The sequence below is a fragment of the Dermacentor albipictus genome, chromosome 1, assembly GCF_038994185.2.
Source record: "Dermacentor albipictus isolate Rhodes 1998 colony chromosome 1, USDA_Dalb.pri_finalv2, whole genome shotgun sequence".
Lineage (NCBI taxonomy): Eukaryota > Metazoa > Arthropoda > Arachnida > Ixodida > Ixodidae > Dermacentor > Dermacentor albipictus.
Window position 1 is genome coordinate 372,978,124 of NC_091821.1, and position 19,776 is coordinate 372,997,899.

The window sequence follows — 19,776 nt, forward strand, 5'->3', positions numbered from 1 at the left end:
GGCGGTAAACAACGTTCCGAAAGATAAAGAAAAGAAAGATGCAACTGTCACGCTGCAAGTGCATTAGTGTCCCACTTTTTTTAGCATACTGAATGTTAAGTGTCGTCAAATGTGTTCGTGCGTGGAAATGAAAAGGCTGATGTAAAAATCAAATTTGCGCTGCCGCGTAAGGGTAGCAGAGGACAGGTCTTAAATTATACTTGAAGACGTGCACCAGTAGGTAAGGAACACGAGTTGCATTTTCCTTTGTCTTGCACACGTGCCTCCTAACCCGGATAATGTCAACTTTGTGATGAGAAATGACCTTCCTATTTCTTGCCATGTGAAAGGAGGAACGATTGCCTAAACTGCCATTTTAGAATACGAAACAAACAGTTTAAACAAACGGCGATACTGGGACAATGGAACAAGACACATTAACGAGGATTAGGCAAATATTTTAGGGGTGTGCGAATATTGAAATTTTCGAATACGAATCGAATACGAATAAGGCGAAAAACTCTCTTCGAATATCGAATCGAATATCGAATACATGTGTAGTATTAAAAAATTGCAAGAGAGGTAACAATAGCTTTATTACCCTTTTAAAAATAATATTGCATTTTACAAGGTTGCTTCATATAAAGAGGTACTCATAGATAATGGACTCAGGTAAGGCTCTCAGTCAGGTAAAACGCTTGTTACAGATTGTCGTGAAGGAAAATTAACTGCTGAATATGGTCAGCAAGTAAACGCTCTCTATGCACTGTCACATTTCTACCGGTAGAAAAGACTCTTTCACTAGGAACTGAGGTTGCAGGGATCGCCAAGTACTTCTGGGCGAGTGCACCTAAAAGCGGGTACCTGAAGCGGCCAATGGACTGCCACTACTCACAAAGATTCATGCCACTTTCCAGAAAAGGCTTTTCCGCGTAGTCTGTAACTTCCCTCTCAGGGGCAGATGCCAAATGTGTCTTCTCTTTGTTCATCACTAGATCGTCAAAAGCATTCCATACACTCGATGCCACCAGTGGACACGAAGTCGACGCTGGCACGGCAGTGTCCCCACGGTGTTCCACGACAGCTGCCTGGAGCTCCCTTGTCACAAGGTCTTTTAGCCAGATCATCTGACCAGATGCCTGAAGAACTGTGACCTTAAAGCGCGGATGAAGAAACATGCCTAGGCTCGCCACTTCATCAAATTCGCACTCCACACAAAGAGTCTTGATACATTTTGCAACAATGTTAGCAAACCCCGAGTTGCCTTTGCAACCTTCAAGGCAATGGAGCATTCCAAAAATAATTGGAATTATAAAGCTTGCTGAAAAACAAACCGAAACTGATCATGTCTCAAGGGCTTGAAGCAGATAGACTGAAACAGATCACACAGATAATGAGCGGATCATGCGTAGTTCTCAGTTAATAAACATGTTCTTAGGAGAATGCGGAGCAAGCATACAATTGGTTAATTGCTCAGTTATTCGCAGTCTATCGGAATATTCGCCGTTTCCACCGTTATTCGGCCGTCCTCGAATATTCGTGAATTTACGAATAGGCTTTTCTCGAATGGAATACCCTTCGAATAAGTAAAATATTCGATTCGTATTCGAAATTTCGAATATTCGCACACCCCTAAAATATTTCTTTAATCCTGAAGACTTTGAACATATTGGACATTTCACCACGAAAAGATATAACAGTGGTCGAACAAGGGATGTATGTGCAGCCAACGTTTCGACTCGCATTCGATCGTCAGAGTCATGACGAATAAACCAACGTTTCGACAAAGGAATATGTATTCGTCATGACTCGGATGAATTCGAGTCGAAACGTTGGCTGCAGAGACATTTTGTAATGTCTGTGCATGTTCCGACTTCACAATGAAAAGGCACATCAGACGAAGTATTTAACGAGATTCTTATTCGACCGTTGTACGAGCGAAATTTGCGCCGATTTTGTCAGCGCTTGCTTCAAGGACAGCTCTCCATTCGCGTGATGCTTTAAGCGATATCTGACCATCTGATAAGCGGCTAATTCGAGCCATGGATATGCTTTTTTTTTCTACTACCATAAATTTATTAGGCCGTACACCAGCAACCCGACCTTCTGTGTTACTGCAGTAGTTTGACTCCCCATTGTGCTTGAACAAAGAGGGAAAAGGGCGGAAACGTCATTTAATATTTGCGCCTTCAGGAGATTTACATTCAACTCAAGCAACGACCCGGTGTGGTAACTGGGTGGCTGTGGCGCTGCCCTGCTGAGCTCTAGGTCGAGGGTTCGATTCCCGGGCATGACGGGCCGCATTTCGCACAAAGCTCGCGCACTAAGATTTAGGTGCACGTTAAGGAAGCCCGGGTGGTGAAAATTAATCCAGGGTCCACCGTTATACGGTGTCTTAAAAATCAGATCGCTGTTTTGGCACATGAAACGCCGGAATTATTTTTCGTTTAGTGAGCGTCCGCTCTCTCTAGACCAGTGCAGCACAGGGAGAGAGAGAGAGACAGAGAGAGAGAGAAAGAGAACGGCAAAGGAAAGACAGGGAGGCTCAGCAGAAACGCTAGTGCGCTCGTAGTGCTCGTGCGCACAAAGTTCGCGCCAGCAGCGGAAGGTAGAAAGAACACTGGTTATTTCTTTCTCCGCCACCGAGCTTATTGATCCGAATGTTGACGGTGCGTTGCCTTCACTTCGGCGTTTTTTGCAGCCATGAACGCAGCGAGAGCCTCTGGAGGCGCTCTAAGCCTCCGCACATGCGGCGACCATAGCGGAACAGCAAGACGGGGCCGACGATGGAAATGCCCCTGGAGAGTCCGCACAAAATTGCTATCGCAATAAAAATAACAAGTCGGTCCTAACTCACATATTCGCGGCTCACTGCACGCGTGACCCCCTGAAAGTGTTCCAAGGGAACACTTCTCAAGCTGACCGTTCACCGCTCAACGAAGCGCGCAGGAGTGAAAAGCGCCCCAGCGGTAGATCGTGCGTGTGCAGCATCTGTTTTTGTAGGCGTCATGATGAGTCGCTGGCTCCTTTCTCTCTCTCTCTCTCTCTCTTTTCTTTTTGCTGGTGTACGCACTGTCCCGAACGAAAGTTCAGTGCTCGAAGAGAGCCACGTTGAACGAACTCGTCTTGAACAAATGTCTGCATTTGCCTCACGATGCTTGCAAAAGCAGCGGGAACAAGAACTGACAGCCTAGCCTCCTCGCAAACATTCGTTAAAATGTCAGTCTCGCGCACGGTTCGTTGCATTCGTAAGGCACACGGCAAGGAAAACAAGCGTTGCCAGTTTAGCGGCGCTCGAACGAAAGAGATTCTGCGTCAGGCGACTTCCGCTCAACAGATTTCTGCACAGATGTGATCAATTTCTACGAAGACGGGTGGCACACCTTCATGTGACACCCTCGAGAGCGCAGAGTCCATATTTGGAACATCTCTGCATCTTTCCCCTGATACGACGACCAGTGCGTTCATTTGCGCCTGGACTTGCGTTCATCACCTGGACTCGCAATCATTCTCGGTGACAAAAGTCCTCTGATCGTGGCCTCATGCAGCACAAGTTGAGAATGTGACACGTGCATTCATCATCAGTATGAAAGGGAATACCTCAATTACCGTTCCAAACACAGGCAAGGCCTAAACACACGCGCGTTTCACAAATGTTTTCAGTGATACTATAAGTTCAACAGGAATACTTATTATTTCATTATCAAATCGTGGCTTTTACACGTAAGGCCCCATAATATAATCTAATATAAAGCTTATTGTTATGTGATGTATCAAGTTTCTAAATTTGAACTCATGCATCACGAGTTATAGCCATTAAAAAAAGAAAAATTCGCTGTTCCGTTTCATGTCTATGACGACTGTGCATTGCTGCAGTTCCTCAAATCAACAAACCTCAGTGATCGACCATTCTCTATGTACACATTCCAGATGGACGCGCCCACAGTGCTCTCTCTCTCTCTCTCTCTCTCTCTCTCTCTCTCTCTCTCTCTCTCTCTCTTTCTTTCTTTCTTTCTTTCTATCCGTTAACCCTTTCCGGTTCAATCAGTCCCGCAGGAATCATAACGTTTTAACACGATATAACCAACACGGAGAAAAACAAACAAAATCTAACCTTAGAAATCTGAGCGTCAGCCACTCTAAGTATATAACTTCTCAATTTGGCACAGCCCGTAAACGCAGTTGTTCCGGACATTTTACAAATCTCCATGCGTCGAGCTATGCTGGGCCTATGTGTGGTACGTTTACGTCATGGTGCCTATAGGACGCATCTCTTATTTTGGGTGGCCCAAAAATGATCTTCAGATATTTTGTGACTATACTTCACAACGTTATAATTGCGAAATAAGAATTTTGAAGAACCATACGCTGCCACTAACGCCTTGATTCGTTAGAAAATCATGAAAAGGTTTCTGATATGTTGCCAAAAATTGGGCTGAGAATTATTTCAAAATTTTTTTTCGTGTCATTTGTCATTCAGATGCACGAAATATAGATTTCTGACTTGGAAACTAAAATTAGAACCAGAAAGCGTAGACTCCCTTACCCAGGCGTAGAGTACAGCAAACCGGATGCGTGTCTGGTTGGCCTCCCTACTTTTTATGTTTTTTTTATCTGCCTCGTTTTGAACACAGTTATGTAACGTCACCTTAGGTCGATTTAAGACAACTTGCGCTCTTCATGTTGCAAACTTATCCCACCACTAACCAGGCGAACAATTTTCTCTGCTACTGCGAGCAGCAGCAAAGAGCCGCGCATTTGCAGCTATGCGTGCAACCTGCATTTCGTCAGACTGTGAAGTGCTATAGGTTCTTCGCGCTTTTCAAAAGCTTTCAGGAGTTCTGTAGGTGGCGCTGGAATTTCCCCAAAGTTTTGAAGGAATACGGAAGCGCTCTTCTCAGGATCACGTGTGAATCTCTAAACACATTGTGGAGCCCGGGGCTCATGATTTCTTCTCTTTTCACGGTAGAATATCTTCCATTTCTTTTCGGTTGTATATATGGACGCCTACATCTGAGCCTAGCAGCGTACGACCGTCGCACGAAACAGGAAAACACAGCTGACGCCGCATAACGGTGCCAACGCCTCTTCTGATGTACGTAAACAAAAACAGTTTTCAGGCTCTTCGCTTTCGAGAGCCAAGAATAAGCAACGGCGGTCGTAGAAACTGAGCGACGCTTCCGGGGATAAATGTGTTTACACTGGCACTTTACAACGCGTTTCTATAGTTTACAACGTGTGGACTTACTGAGTTGTGTGAAGGCGGCTCATACACATAAACCTAGGCAAATGTTCCAGGTTTACCATTTACCACGCAACGGACCTGGGTGCACATCTAAAGAAATGGGCCTTTGTCGCACGCAGCGTTCGAATGCATTCGAAGCCAGACTCGACAGTTCTCCAGCAGCACGCGCCAAACGGCGCGCCACTTAAATAGCCTTTCCTTACCGCACGTACGTCGAGTTGCGTAACATGCTCCTTCTATCTCGTCTCTGCAGAACTAACTAAAAAAAAAAAGACCAATACTACTGTGGTGCTATACAGAACTCAAACCACGTGTTCATGCTTTCAAGTCTCCGTTGTTTCTGGAAGACTCCTTGTGATTGTGCGGCACGCAAATAACGTAAAGTCGACAAGCAAAAATCAATTTGAAAGTGTTTCGTGCATTCAGGACCTTAAGGCATAATAGGACATTAGTGAGACTTCCACCCTATATACGCAGCATTGTGGAAGTGTCCTTTACTGTTAATATTGCTTAGCAGCCAATAAAGAAAAATAAGTGAAACACTGATGCGGTGCTGTGATTAGATCACTGAGCTGGCTACTGAAAAGTCGTCAGCTTGAATCTGCCGGGTACAGTGATCGTCTTTGTTTCTAAGAGAGAAATGAGAGATACGAACGCTGCATTATGTGCGTTTACCAGCGCTACACTGCATTTATTGGTTTTCTTCGGTCATTGAAATTGCGTAGCGAATAACCGTGTCTCCGACATCGATAAAGGAAATGGGTTTGATACGTCACAGAGCCGAATATATAGCTCAAAGGCGAGGTGGGAAACCGGTTTGTCTCTGCGGTCGGGTAAGTACCCGGACTCCCTTTTAAACTCCAAGGGCGAGTACAGGCACTTCCAAGTAGGCGATGCATCTGCAACTCCCTATACTTCGTAAGCTATTCGTTTCTTTTCTGCTCCTTTATTGCGATGGCTGCATGGAACGCGGTGATCGCCAATGCCTGTGGCTCCGCACCGCAAATTTTGCCACTGTAAAACACTTGTTCTTCAGTCAGCAAGATTTATCTCTTAATTGGTTATTCCATTTGGACGTTGCGTACTAATGCACAAATAGGTTAAAGAAGAAAACGGCTTCCGTTAAGGCTTTAAAGACTCGAAGCATGAAAAGAGGAAAGAAGGCGAGAAAAACGTGCGTCGGATTTGGGAAAAACCAGTCAGGTTCTGTTCGAGCGTTCGGTGCAAGGAAGAAGCTGTTAAGCAAGCTATCTACGTGATGCTGAGAAAGTGGAAACAGTACTTGCTTGACACGGACGAGATTTGCGGGATCAAATAAAGAGACAGCGCTAACAACAGGACATAAAAAACAGAAGGCAAACTGGATAACTACTCGCGTATGCAGTTTTGAGCTATTCGTTCCTTTTCATGTCGCTTGTTCTGTATCCTTCGCTGGGCCAGTTGGTTCATGGCGAACGTATAGGGGATTCCAGCTAGCATAGACGCGAACACAAGTAAAATAAACGGACAGGACAACGCTGTCCTGTCCGATTTTTCTACTTGCGCTACGTCCGCCCTTGCTGGAATCCCCTGTATGTTATACATACTCCTGAAAAAGCTTCGTTTTTTTAAATTTTTGTTATTAATATTTTTACCAAATTCTCTGCCCTGTGCAAATCGTTTACCCAACACTCGCGTTCAATATGAGGAGCAACACAACGGTCGCATAGTCGAAGGTGCTCCGAGACTGCCCAGCGGTGCCGGCATAAGAAAAATTGGTATAATAAATATCATTGATTGGAACGGTTAATTAAGTACGGTGTTTTACGTTCCAAAACCACGATCTGAATATGAGGCACGCCGTAGTGGGGCGCACCGAAAATTTGGACCGCCTGGGCTTTTTAATAACGTGCACCTAAATCTAAGCCAACGATTGTTTTCGCATATCGCCCCCATCGAAACGCGGCTGCCATGGTCGGGATTCGATCCCGCGACCTCCGTGCTTAGCAGTCCAACACCATAGTCACTAAGCAACCACGGCGGGTTCATTAGAAAAGTGTGCATTTTTCCAGTTTTTCGTATTTCGGAGCTACCGGCAACTTTTGGAGCGCGCACCGTGTTTTGGCTGATACTGAACGTGTCTGTACATGTGTGTAAAACAGGAGTCGCACAGAATGCCACTTTTGACTTTTGGATGTACGAACGGTTCTGCACACTGGCCAAGAAAGGTTGGTGAGCACAATTTACTATATATACTCGCAGCGCAGCAAACGTGCTGGCATATTCAGCAGTGCCGGGATTGTCACGACGCATCGAAGAAAACATGACAATCGTTCCGCCTCAAGACCGCCTTAAATTCACTAACGTCGTGTTCGGTAAAGAAAAAAGAAAAACAGGAGCTGTAGGACTATACGGAGTCATAATATTTAAGTATTACAAAATTTCTAGAAACAGCCTGTTGTAGCTAGCATAGTTATAGTCCTTGAGCTGGATCATTCAGAGAGGCCGGCATTACTTGCGCGAGAAATCGAAACACATATTTAACTAATTTCACACATATTTAAGATTCTGGAATGAATTTACAGAATGACGTCAGTTAGGAGATATGCGACATCAAACTCGCCGTAAAAACGCACTGTTCCACTTAGTTTTATAACAAAACTGTCTTTTATGCATTGAAGCACAAAAGTTCGTCCCACACCTTGGGCAACAGTATATCGAAACTGGTGTCTTCCTGGAAATTCATTTTAATTGGATACGTTTTGCAAGCTCACCGGCTGCTATACGTGCTGCAAAAGAACTAATTAGTATGCGAATTACTGAAATATCGTTAATTAGTTGAATATGGGTTTTTATTTATCCTGCTAATGATTTCCGCCTCTTTGAATAACCCAGATCAAGGACAAGATTTGTGGGTTAATGACGTAACAACAGCACAACACATAAGACAGGGATGTGCAACTAATTAACCTATAGCTCCTCTCTCGCCCCACCTCACCGTCCACCCCGTACACACGTATATGCACACACACGTATACGCACGCAACGCCATTTCAGAGGTAGAGAAGTGCACCGTCGGCTCGCGCTTGCCTTCACTACTCCCTGACCTTTCGCTTTTGCTGTCAGCTTAGCCTGGCTCTCATTTTGCAGAGGATCAAACTGTCACGTTGTCGCGGCCGCACGAACTCCCTAAAGCAGCGAAAAACCACCTGGAGCTGAGGCTGGAATGAGCCCAACTACTTATCTATGCCCAGTGCCTAGGAGATTTTGGAACCGCGCGTCTTGGAGTTTCCGCTATACCGTCAAGTGCGCTTGAGATGTGTGCAGTCACTCTAGAGCCTTTGTACATATTGCCCTTTCTTGTGAGAGTGCCTATGAAAGCGGACACACAGGGCACGCGTACAAGCGGCGCTGCCATGAACAGCAGCTGCAGCACACGAGAAATGGCAATGGAAAGAGCCGCGAGAATCCCGCGGGAAAGAAATAAAATCATCCTGACGACCGCGGTCACAACATTTATAGAAGAAATGCTCAGCGGAATAAAGGAACGCGTGACGTACGCGGTCCGACTTGCTTATGCTGATTTCTCAGAATAGTGCATAAATTAATGTCAGGGAGGGTACGCAGGACGCAGTGAGTGTGAGAAAGGCGCGGAGGTTGGAAAAGAACAGAAAATCTATGCACACCACCGCTCGTATGTTGAAAGCTGAAAGAAATGTACAAGGAAGGAAGGAAGGAAGGAAGGACAGACAGACAGACAGACAGACAGACAGACAGACAGACAGACAGACAGACAGACAGACAGACAGACAGACAGACAGACAGACAGACAGACAGACAGACGGACGGACGGACGGACGGACGGACGGACGGACGGACGGACGGACGGACGGACGGACGGACGGACGGACGGACGGACGGACAGACAGACAGACAGACAGACAGACAGACAGATAGATAGATAGATAGATAGATAGATAGATAGATAGATAGATAGATAGATAGATAGATAGATAGATAGATAGATAGATAGATAGATAGATAGATAGATAGATAGATAGATAGATTTAAGGAAGAAAATCTAATAAAAAGGAAGAGAAAAAGAAATCTAGCAAGATAGCAATAAATAAATGAAAACATCTTGACATACCGATAAAAAAAGAAAGGAAATACAAGAGAGATAAAATAAGGAACAGAAAGAAAGAAAGAAAGAAAGAAAGAAGGAAAAGAAAGAAAGAAAGAAAGAAAGAAAGAAAGAAAGAAGGAAAGAAAGAAAGAAAGAAAGAAAGAAAGAAAGAAAGAAAGAAAGAAAGAAAGAAAGAAAGAAAGAAAGAAAGAAAGACTGGTCGCATCAGCAAGAAAATCCCCTCTCCAAGTTGTCAGAAACCAAAAGCACCGGTCTGCGTTTCGCCGGCATTGGCGACACGGTTGGGTGAGTGACACCTCACGCTTCCAATTCCTTGCGCATAAACCAGGTGATTGACGGTTGTGCCCGTGCATGCTGCCCAGTACGCCGCCGAGCTGAGCTCAGCCCGAAGGGCAGGACGCGGGAAAATCGCGCGAGCGCTGATTTGCATGGCGGCGAACCGAACGACACGAATGTCAGCCAGCATACTCACGAACCAAGCAAAATACCACGAGTTCTGAATATCACGAACGACGAATGCACAAGTGTCGCGTACGTTTAGGTAAGCACATGAATGACTCCACCGGTTTTACTTGGCCAGGACATTAAAGAAAGTTAATAAATGCAATAAAGACAATGAGAGAGCATATCCTAATCAAATCCAAGAATTCGCGCGAGGAAGAAAGTGGCGAGGACAGGTGCGCTTGGCAAAGGAGTTGCTTAAGCAAGATGGCAGAGTTTGACACTTACAAAACGCGGAACCTTTATTTTTCTCCTTCTTTCTTTCCCCTCTGAATTACTGACTCAGCTTGGTAAGTCTGCCGTGGCTTTCGCATTTAGTTTATCTCCTCCTAGCAGTACGGAGACACGGCAGTGAAGCTGCTGCGAAAGGTAAGTGGGCAGAGGTCAGTTGTTCCGTTCGTGTCGTTTTTGACCGCTTGTTCCCCATTTTACCAATATGCCCCCCTCCACAGCTTTCTAATAAATCGAAGAAACCTTGAACGACCTACGGTATGACTGCCAATCATATCAATATTGGAGGCTTGCCCTGCGCACAGCTTCATGGCAATCAGATGACACGTCTTTTAGATAAGAGAAGGTACTGGAACCACGAATGCTCGCATACGCAATGTGCAACACCACAAATGCGCTGCCGCGTTTCTTGAGGTGTGCCAAACAATACGGCTGCTTGTGATGGAATGAACGATGTACACATCGTTGCGTGTTTGTGTGTGCGTGCTGTTAAGTCTTTCTCTTTTGTTCTTTGTTCACTCGAAACGTTTTTCCAATTCAGTCAGACTAGGGAACTGCTTGCTAAAACCGCACGTAACGGGAACATGTAACACTATCATCGTTTATATATTTGCATTTGTACTATACGTACGCGCCTTACCTTTTTTTCGTTTTGTAGAGGGAAAAAAAAGTCATTATTCTGTCATGAACAGCTCGCGTACACCGGAGGTGACTAGGTCGCACCACGCATGACGCAATCGGACCTAAATTTAGCCTTTCGCTCGGCGTTCGGTGTGGCATATATCACGACAATACGTTTATAGATCAGAGAGAGAGAGCAATCGTGTTTCAGAGAACTCACTCAGCTATACTGATAGGCATAATCCATCAAGCTCAAGCTTTTGCTCATCAGGAGTCGCAAGGGTTACAAGTGTTCATTTTGTTGCACAAATGCGACGAGTTCTCAGCTACGGCGCCCCTGCGTTTTACACGTACGGGTCCAGAAATGGCGCGAAGGGGCTCGGGCAGCGAGGCAGAGGGATGCCTATTCGCGCTCACGCCATTTTGCCACGTGGAGCACATAACGAGTAGGGAGCGAGCACGATTGCAAGATTACGCCGTAGGTCCCGCACTAACTTTGTCATAAGTTAAGCACGTAAGCTTTCTAATGCGCGAATTCTAATGTCGCTTGTGGGTTTGGTTACGTCATTTCTGCAACATAGTGTGCATACACCCTCAGCAGCGCGTGCGCAAGAAGTTTCGCGACCAAAAAGCGTCTGCGTGTGCGATACCGCCTATCCGATGATTTTTCTCTTCTGGTGATCTTTTACTCCTCCCTTAAGTGCAGGGTAGGCAAACACGTTCTCATCGTGGTGAACCTACTTGCCTTTCCTTATCTCTGCGCTCTCCTTAGGACACCGCTGCGTGTAATTAATTAGAGAGCGCCTCACGTTCAAAGCAGCAGGGAAACGTGATTTCTGCAACCTAGTGAAAAACTAGGGGCTATAGAAAGAAAAAGATATATTACGACATTTCGTTCTCTTCTTCTGCTGATACGTGCTAAGCTGGTCAAAAAACACCCCATCTTCGAAGCGTGTAACTCTACGTGCAGGCTGCACCTTCTCAATGGCCTTCGTTGACCATTCAAGCTGCGTATAGTCAATTCTTAAACTACACTTTATACACGTCGCGATTCTTCTTCTCCGTTCTACTAATTGAAGGAATGACGCGATCTCTCTTTTATTTAACTACAATAGAATGTCGATGCTACGTTAACAGTTGACACGACTTTCGCAACGGGAATAATTTTACCAAAGCACGGACTAACCGTACTAACTTACATTATCTTCAGGGCATGGGCATTTCAGAAAAATATACTTTCTATGACCACGAGGGTGGGACCCACGTCATCGAGATGTGATCGCAGTGACACTTAAACCGCGACGCGAAAAGGCTGACGTGAGTTGGCGGTGGTAATTCGATCAAATAAAGGTCGTGGAGTACACAGGAGGCGGGGGGGCGGGGCGGAGGGCACTGACAGGCTCTCGGCAATCGTGTCGGGGAAATAAAATGCCCGCATCGAATAAAACGAAAAGATAAAAACACACTGTTGCGAAGCAGTGCCTGTTACGAAGGCACATGACAATTAAGTCGCCTGGTTTATTATTTTTTTTACCGCTAGTTATGCTTCAGCTGTAAGAGTAAGACGAGGGAGCTGGGAGGGCTGAGCCTGCGGCGAGAAGGATAAAAAAAAAGAGAGATGTAGCGGGCGCGGGTGGATCTCGTATGGGAGCAGGTGGCGATAGGAGCATGCGACAGCCACAGATGTCACCGGCAAATGCGAGCTTCGGCGCTCAGATTACGCACCGGCGTCGGCATCCAAAGAGGAGAGGGAGCGCTTTCGGTTTGGTCGGCACAAAAAAAGCTCGTAAAGTTTAACGAGGGCACATAGAGCACGGAACTGGGGCGAGGTGCACGAGCCAAGCGTAGAGATTAAAAAAACAAGAAAGAAGAAGAAAACGACGAAAAGAAACCACTCCATTTAATAAGCGAAGCCGGCGCCACGTACGAATCCGACAAGTCTACTTCGTTAAGCATATGGCCGCTCCGTTTAAACGCTTTCCGGTTAAGCAATCTGAAATCCGTGACGTTTCCTTTCTTCTTTTTTTTGCCCCCTTCTTTTTCTGACGCCTTCCGCTGTTGGAGGAGACGAAGCAATCAAATGTCAGAGAGCACGATACAATGCAGGCGATGAGCGAATATAGCCACCCGAAGGCGAAATCATGACCGGGAGATTTCGGGAAGAAATGAACTTGCGGTAGGGAGGAACCAGGACTTGAATCTCTTAGCAGCGGTGTTCGCAAAGCTTACACAGGGAGCCCAATGTGGTTGGAAACAATTCTTCCGCATTCAACATCGTAGCTTGTCGTCGTACGATTTTCGGAAATGAAAATGAAGCAACGTGGCACGCTATTCGGAGCGAGAGCGGTGTGCTCAGTAGACATCGAAAAGTGAGGTTCGAACGTACAATTCTGTTGTCCTCTGTTACTAGAATGCCGATTCGGCATTCGCTTCTATACTGGAGTGCACCCTGTTTACAACCGCAGGGATATCGTGTAACAGCAGATGATTGATTGATTGATTCATTTATTGATTGATTGATTGATTGATTGATTGATCGATCGATTGATTGATTGATTGATTGATTGATTGATTGATTGATTGATTGATTGATTGATTGATTGATTGATTGATTGATTGATTGATTGATTGATTGATTGTGCTTAAATTATCGAATGAAGATTGGGTCTATGAGAGACGCCTTGGTGGAGGGCGAACGATCGGGGTTCTTCTACATGCACATAAAATCGAAGTACACCAGGGCGTTTTTTTATTTATTATTATTTTTTTGCATTTGACTTCCATCTAAATGCGGCCACAGCTGCTGGTAATTTAACCCTCGCCTTGGTGCTCAGCAGTAGGACACCATGACCACCGTGTCACCGCAGTGGTTATATAAACAGTGGTGTGCTATCGGGCCGACATAGTTTGTGGAAGTCTTGTATTTCATTCCCCTGTTCTCTCTTTCTCTATTTCTCCCTCTCCACCTCTTGCTTGCGCACTACACTCCCCCGATAACGTATGTCTTTGACAAAACTGACTCACAGCGACTGCCGTGCAACAGTGCAGGGCGCACTCAGTTGTTTGCCAAGCGCAAGCGCCCTAGCGGGTTGCTTCCGGCGTCGCCATCAATCGTTCCCTCCTTCAGGGTTTCTTTCCTTCCCGACACGACGACTGCTACGCGTACACCGTCTCTATCCCGTCTGGCGTTAGTACTGCTGGCGCTTGAAACGCTCGTCTTTACACCGTTGCACCAGCCAACGGCAACAACCGTGTTTTCTTGTTTTGTTCTTTTCTGCCGCTGGTTGCCTGTCACTCGCGTGTCTTCGAGGTCGTATACGATACGAACACGGTCAAAAAGAAGAAGAAACAAAAGAAGAAGAGAAAAGAAAGGGAAGAAAGAAAGAAGATCGCAGCAATTTCCCTTTCCAAGGGCCAAGGACAGACCCGTACACACTTAATCCGTGCCTTTCATGCGATGTCTACTTCCTTACCGTTCCCTCCCTGATTTCGCCATTTTCGGCCCCGTATGCTGGCGGCGGGAAATGCGGCCGCTGATTGATTGCCACTCGGGCTTCGATCCGGAACTGCTCTATTAAGGAGTCGAGGGCAGCAGCTGGTTTTAGCTCCCAGCGCCGCGCCACCGTGACGGGCGTCGCGCGGGCGCCCACCAGAAGACGCAGGGGGGAGGGGGAAGTGCGGATCAATTACGAACCCCGCAACGATTATCCAGTCTCATTCATAGCGGAGGAACGAGCAATGTACGGCGAGCTTTTAATAGGGAGAGAAACATGCAGAATCTATGGCGCGACAGGTAGTTATGGAGCGACAGGAAGTACGGCAGGGTTGAGGCTTTCATTTCCGGCTGTATACTGTAAAGCGGGGCTAGTTACGTAGCACAGAAACCAGAAGAAGGTATAGGACTCCTCACGGATTTTCTTGTCCACTGGCATCTCCATTTTTATAAGCATGTCGCTTTCAGCGAACCTCTCATAAAAGCGCATATTTTTCAAGCATTGCAAGAAGGTTACTCCGCTAGTCGAATCGCATTCATTTTCCTGCCCTCATCTGAGTTAACATATAGCACTAGATACAAAGCGCCAAAGCACCGACGGTTGGCCTACATGACTTCTGTTCCCTAATTTGATGTTGTACATCGGAGTCATGCCTCGACTCAACTAACTTGCATATATTAAAAACGCAGCACGCGTTTGCCTCTGTCCTATTCGTGCCGTCTTCAACCTTCGAAGTGAGTTCAGTAAGCCGAAGTAGAATTCACGGCCCGAACGGGCCCAATCCAGAAATTTGGAGAATTTTACTTACGTATGTTTCTGATAAAAAATTGTCAATTGATATCTGTACTCAAGCAACGACGCTACCAGCAGGCTCGCAGTGCACTACAATCTGAGCATACGAGCGTATTTAAGTACTATCCTGTCAGCAAGTTTCTGGGAGAAAAGACTTCGGAATGTCAGTGCGTGCAATGTTGGAATTGTACAGGGCTCTTTTTCTGGGCTTCTTGAGATAGTTTGCCAGCACTGACCAACATTCGCCAGACAAGTGCAAAATGCACATCGACAGTAGCGATTATTGCGATTGCCCGGGAACGACCCATACAAACACACATTACGGTGAAAGTGTTGAGTGCACATTAGGCACGTTGTCCGTGCACGTTCCCACCACCTGGCAACGCTACCATCAGAAAGGCCGCAGGCAGCATTTTGTACTACAATTTCGCAGTATTACACCTGCCTCCCGTCAGGCTTCACCCCCGCAACTAAGCCATCGATTCCTCCATGGTGTTTGGCTCGACCCGCAGTGCACCTCATCGTACCAGGAATCAGGAAAAAATCTGAGCTGTCATCACCTGCTCTTAAACAACTAACTCTGCTCCTTTTGCACGAGAGGTACGCCGAACACGTACATATTTATACTGATGGATCGGCAACTCTCCAGTGTTCATCTGGAGCCGTGGTCTTCCCAGCGAAAGCCACAACCATCAGTTTCAAGACATGTCACCCAATGACACCGATGGCAGCGGAACTTGCAGCTCTTCGCGCTGCACTTCGTCTCGTCAACCAAGAACAACCTCGAAGATGGTCAATATTCACTGACTGCACTGAAATTGCACTGCAGTCTTTGCTATCAGCCCTGCGGCGCCGACCACACGAACAACTGTTATTTGAGATTAGAGAACTAATCCATGTCTTCACTGAGAAAGGACACCACGTGACATTTCGGTGGATTCCAAGTCACTGCGGAGTCAGAGGGAACCAACACGTCGATAACGCCGCTCGGTCGGCTCTTCAAGGGGACGAAGAAAAGCCGATACCGTTATCAAGGACAGATGCCGCTAGAAAACTTCGAATGCTGAGCCGTGAAATCACGTTCTCCCTGTGGAACGCTGGAAGTTTTCACGACTACCGACTCCACAATCTTGACTCCTCTCTACGCCTTTGCATTCCAGCTGGACCCTGCCGTCGCGAAGATACCCTGCTTTGTCGAATATGGCTAGGGGTGGCTTTCACCAAGTCTTTTGCTTTCCGAATCGGATGGGCCGACGACGCCTCATGTGATGACTGTGGTAATGAGGAGACTCTTCAACACCTTCTTTGTGACTGTCCTCACTATAATTTACAGAGACGATCACTCGCAATCGCGATAGCGCGCTTTGACCGAAGACCTCACAGAGGAACTTATTTTAAAATGCCGCAATCACAAGCCATCGCAGCAGAGGGGGACGAGGGCACTGTTGTGGTTTTTGAGGGCGACAGAATTGGACAAGCGGCTGTAGCCTGAACAGATGTTTATAGTGCTGCAAGTGCTACTGTGCTGTGCGGTGGCAGTATGCGGCGACAGTGACCGGCAGTAATTGTATGTCTACGCTCCTTTCTTTCTTTATCTCTACTTTGTTATCACTTTACCTCCCCCTCCCCTCTCTCCCCACCATAGGGTAGGAAACCGGATCTTCCCCTCTGGTTAACCTCCCTGCCTTTCTCCTTTCCTCTGTCTCTCTCTCTTTCTGTTTTGTCAGAATCACTGTCGCAAAGTCCGGTCGCAAAGTCCTGTTGCAATGTCCTGTCGCAATGTCCTGTCGCAGTGTCCTGTCGCAATGCGGCAGATAATCGAACCAACAACCATCGTTCTCAGAAACAGAACGCCACAGCTGTTTTGCCATAGCGCTATAGGTGGCACCATCCTGACAAACAGGACGCAAAGAGCGCGTGATCACATTTCGTGATCTGTAAGTAAGAGCACGTCTTATTAATATTGTCCTTGGCATCACCCAAACAATCCCTTGTGTAACTTTTGTTGTTGTTGTTGTTGTTGTTGCCGCAGTCGTCCTTTTTGTTAAACGCGCGTTCTATATGCTGTAATGGTCAGGAATCGAGAATAAAAAGAAAAGCTTGACCAAATATGCCCTTAAAAGGACTGGATCTTGGGCTGGTTGGTGTTGGTTCTGAAAGGCAGGCATTTTGAGCGCAACGTGAACAAACACACAGCAGCACACTTCTCTTATTTATCTCTCCTCTCTGTTCGTGCAATTTGCGCTCAACATCACTCCGATTCCAGCGTGACCTAAGGGTCAATCTGCCTCGGAGAAGAAAAGGGAGGAAATAGAGAAGACAGGGATGTTAACCAGAAATGCGTCTGGTTGGCTACCCTACTCTGGGGGACGGGAAAGAGGGAATAAAAAGATAAGATAGAGGGAGGGAGGGAGGGAGGGAGGGAGGGAGGGAGGGAGGGAGGGAGGGAGGGGTAGGAAAGCCGCGGTGAGCTCGAGCACGCACCCGGAGGGCCTGAGCGAGTCAAAGGCGTTCACATAGGCCAGTCGCCCTCAAGAAAGAGAAAAATGCATTCATATAGTTTTGTGGGCCGACAAGCGATGGAGACGGTCTTTAAGCAGCACCTGCACAGACAACGGCCGATTTTCCAGTCGTCGCAATGCGATAAATAATGTTTGTGTTTCCCGCTGAAATCGGTGACAATGGCACAAAAAATGTTCGATGTTCTCTTCCATGCCGACGACGTCGCATGCAACACTGTCGGTCATTCCAAACAATGTAGCGTACGCCTTAGTGAAAGCCACTCCCAAGCACAGCCGGTATAGAAGCGATGCCTCACGTCGGTGAAGTCCAGGTTGAGGTCGGAGTTGGAGCGAAAAGTTCAGTTTGTACAGCCTGCTGTGCCTTATATTTGGTTGTTCCACTCAGTTAGAGAGCTTGCGTGTCAGGTGTTGTTCTCGATGCGACTCTCGGGCAGCATTGTTTTCTTGATCGTTTCTACTGCTCGCGCAATGTCCAAGCATCCACTGGAAAATAATTTCCTACCGAGTCCATCAGTGTACAGGGTGAATCATTGTGAAAGGAACGCGTTACTGGCTTTAGTTGCGCGTGTTGCAACCTGACCTATTTTAGTTCGTAGTTCTCGCGTCAGAAAGTACGCCCCGTGGTACCTTTCCTGATTTAGAACAAAAAGACACTGGTGGTCCCCTTAGAATTGCTTCCTCGCAGACGTAAAATGGTGTAAGAGGAATAAAGAAAAAAATAGGATTAATAAGAGATAAGAAATAAAGGGATGAGTTTATTAAGACAACAACGGAATTGCAGTGAAGCCGAGACGCGGTAAATCAGGCGGTGCTGTGCCAAATATTCGCGATATTAAGAAATTTTAATATGACGGGAGCACTAAAAAAAATTAGTTCATCGAACACCATTGGTTAAAGACTCAACGACTTGTTTAAGAGCACATGAACAATTAGCTCGAATTCAGAGATATTGAGCGATTAACTGGGAGGGATTAGCCTGACTAATTCTAACGACGGCTCATTTAAGGGTCAGGATTTGCGTTCGTAAACCGGAAACTTCAGTTCAGACCAGGGTGCCTTAATCTTTAGACTAATATGTCTTACTTGAAACTACAGCGCAAAATTACACAGTATGAAAAGGAAGACAAGACGGACAAAGTGCTCAACGTCCGCGCTTTGTCCACCTGGTCTCCTGTTTCGAACTGTACAATTTTGCGCTGTATGGTTCCAAATATGGATGAGGCAAACACGCCAAGCGTGTGGCTTTTGCGTATTATGGCTTAACCTGCGATAATCCACAAGAGGTAGGTGTAGTCACAAAGAGGTTCACATCCACCCAGAAGGGCAGTTGAAAATAAAGATTCGTCCTGCTCTCGGATCGAAGACGGCATCACCGCCTGGCCGCAGGTCATTCACAATACCTTTACATGTACAATCAACGACAAAAATTTTACGGAACACGAGATCTGAGAAAAAGCTGAACATTTGTGCAGCCTGACAACACAGCCTAGCATTCGCATTTACAGCCCTCTGCTAGTATACGTGAACAACATTTCACTTACTTCCATACCATGTAAATTATTAGAACACATTTTATATAAAGAGATAATGACACATTTACAGGCAAACAACTCACTAGCTTCACAACAACATGGGTTCCTTAAAGGTCTATCTTGCATAACACAACTGATTGAACTTCATCATGACCTTGTGTCTCATATCGACACCGGCGGACAAATTGATTGCCTTTTCCTGGACTTTCAAAAGGCGTTTGCTACTGTTTCACACCCTTTGTTTTTAGGAAAACTAGCATCAATAAATATTGACCATACAGTTCTAGCTTGCGTCGAAAACTATCATCGTTCCATCAACAGTGCGTAGTATTAAATGGTAAGAAATACAGTTTCGTAGATGTCGCATCGGGTGTCTCACAGGGCTCAGTATTGGGGCCACTTTTATTTTTAAATATCTAAATGACATTTGTTCAGGAATTAGTTCTAGTATACGGTTTTTTGCCGATGACTGCGTCTTAACTAGAAAAATTAGAAAAAAGATGACGTTGCCATGTTACAACGTGACTAGCATGTGTTCTTGAATGGTGTTCAAGATGGAGAATGAACTTAAACACTAAAAAAATGCGTTCATGTTACTTTTACATGCAAAAAAACACAGGCTAACCTCTGAGTATGTCATCAGCAATAACACAGCGAAGCAAAAATTACACTATAAATTCTTAGGCGTGACATTCTCAACCGATTGTTGATGGAATGCTCACGTCGATACAGT

At 46.0% G+C, this 19,776-nt stretch overlaps 1 protein-coding gene across 3 annotated transcripts in view; it reads right to left on the reverse strand.

Moving 5' to 3' along the window:
• The window catches only part of LOC135905462 (adenylate cyclase type 5-like), a 291,632-nt gene that overhangs the window by 134,517 nt on the left and 137,339 nt on the right, over positions 1-19,776 (reverse strand). The gene's annotated exons all lie outside the window — the stretch shown is intronic.